Source organism: Eschscholzia californica, unplaced genomic scaffold, assembly GCF_041429995.1.
Source record: "Eschscholzia californica isolate CP2 unplaced genomic scaffold, dmEscCali1.0.p SCAF_4, whole genome shotgun sequence".
Taxonomy (NCBI): Eukaryota; Viridiplantae; Streptophyta; class Magnoliopsida; order Ranunculales; family Papaveraceae; genus Eschscholzia; species Eschscholzia californica.
Genome location: NW_028238461.1, coordinates 722,759 through 725,170, shown reverse-complemented (window position 1 = coordinate 725,170; position 2,412 = coordinate 722,759). Strand labels below are relative to the sequence as shown.

At 34.2% G+C, this 2,412-nt stretch overlaps 1 long non-coding RNA gene across 1 annotated transcript; it reads right to left on the bottom strand.

The window, feature by feature from the left end:
- Nucleotides 1–558: 558 nt before the first annotated feature.
- On the bottom strand, nt 559–1,786 carry LOC147541222 (uncharacterized). Its single transcript, XR_015223325.1, has 3 exons — nt 1,331–1,786; nt 702–1,190; nt 559–667 (listed from the first exon to the last, which is right to left on the bottom strand). It is a non-coding gene; the product is annotated as an uncharacterized LOC147541222 (long non-coding RNA).
- Nucleotides 1,787–2,412: the final 626 nt, after the last annotated feature.

The following is a 2,412-nucleotide window of genomic DNA, read 5'->3' as shown; positions in this document are numbered from 1 at the left end:
AAACTCTAGCTTGGCACCATTGTAATTTCCTCATTTATGCTCTGTATGTAAGTGCTAACACAATCACCGATTTCTTATAGGCCGCATGAATTTGGAAAAATAAATATGAATATTTATAGTTGTATGAAAACAATAAATTCTCTCTCCTATCGAGTAATGATAGAGAACAAGAAAAATAAGGTAGATCTCGAGCAGAAATCTTATGTGGTTTGTCGTGATTCGATTTCTAGTGAACCAAAATCATCGAAAACGTAAATGACGATAATCCACATAAGATTTCTGCACAGAGACTGCTTGGTTTTTCTTGTCTCCTAACATTTTTCTTGGTTAAACTCATTCCAAGTAACCTAGAAAAACAGTCCACGTGGTAGCACCCAACAAGATATAAGTTGGGTGTCAAATTTTTGCTAAAGTTGTGCAAACCTTAGCATGATTCTTAGTTTGGACGTAACATGTACGTATCACAAATAAAAATATTACCGTCTGAACTGAACGAGGATTAAGGATGAAGTTTGTCTTAGTGTTGTTTGCAATCCAAAATTTAATGGCACTTACTCCTTAATTAAACACACTTATTTCATTAATCACTTGTATAGTACATAAGAACCAAACAGACCCAATAAAACTAAGACAAACAAACAAGAACACATAACCAAGATAAATATTACTAAGTTTAACAACAAAAAAAAGATAAATATTACTAGTTTTCTTTTAATTGAAGACAAATATGAGTTGTTTGAAACTTATTTATATATTTTAATTGCAAGAAGACGGATCAATCATCTTGAAATACTATTATTTGCTAACAAACTTATAACCAAATTAGATTATATGAATCACTTAAGTTATCGACGATTAACACCCCCTGAAGTAGCAAAAACACATATGTTTACCGCCCCTTACGTGACAAGCACCGTGCCATGCATTTTCCCTACTCTTGCACTGAGTTTCGCAACTTTGGGTGTTATCACACGTACCCGAAAATGTTTGGCTAGCCCTTTCACATAATTGAGGGGCACTGCAACTATTGAAGTAACAAAAACACATTTGTTTATTGTTTCGTGTGTGACAAGCTCCGGCTGAAGCGCTCTCCCATGTTTTGCACTGATTATCGCATCCTCCTGTGTTTCGACAAGCAAATGACCACGTCTGACTAGCCCTTTCACATAGTTGAGCTTCCACAGTATTTCCTGCGAAAACGAGATCCCTTTATACTTGCTATTTTAACTAGCTTCAAAAGTATTTGAACCATGACAAAAATTATACCCCATATAATTAAGGTTGTTACAATTTTAATGGAGCAAGAACTATAGGACTAGCCATTACTTACCAAGGTTAGGAATTAGGATAGAGAAGATGACAATAAGAGAAAGGAAGCTAATCCACTTCATTACTTTACTTGCCATTTTCCTTCCACTCTTTCTCTTTCTTTCTTCTATGATGAAATCAAGCCTATCTTGGCTGCTATTTATAGACCAATACTTGATAATTAGCATCTATGTTTTAGGGATGTGAAAGGAATTTTTTGTAAAATTAGACATCCCTCCCTAGACTTTACAAACATAAAAACCGCCCCTTCCTTCCAAAAAACTTTAGAATTGAGTGGAACCCACTTTCTTTGACATTTTGTTTACACCGAATTTGGTCTTCAAATCACCCTCAACTATGACTATCTGAGGTTAACAAGTATCGGGATCTTTGAATATATACTACTCAACAGCTCAACTAACTAAGATATTCTTCAACAAAAAAAAAACTAACTAAGATATGCTTTTTGATGATGACCTTTGAAAATTATATATCTTGGCTCAAACTCTTATAACACTTGGTATTTTTTAAGTCTTGAATTTTGTATGTTCATAGTCATAAATATAAATCCGTGCCTAACTTGAAAGGTAAGACATACACGAGTTTTCCGTGGTTTCTAGAGTTTAACTAGGATTATTTTCTTTTCTGAATTCTATTCGACAATGCATTTATTTTCTGTATACTCTCCCCGCAAGTCTTGCCAGAGAGAAACGTTTAAAGAGAAAGAAACTTAACAGATATCGATCTTTTTGTTTTATATTGCTCAAGGTACTTGAAAGCGATTATAAGATTTGTGAAGTCACAAAACCGAGACCTGGAGGATGAAATCCAATTTCATGACACTTACGCCAAAGGTTGTTGCCAACCGATATAGGTTTCGTTGTATAAGACGTACACAAACGAAGATAACATTAATCTACACAGGTTTTTATGGTCGAAATGCGTTAAAACATAAGAAGCTAATCACTGCTTTTAATTTATTGCTGCATTTAGTTCAAAAGAATCTAATATAAATAGGAAAATCCAGCAATTGCATATCTTTTATGTCATCGAATACAATATATATATATACTAGGCATAAACCCCGCCCTACGGGCGGGGAAA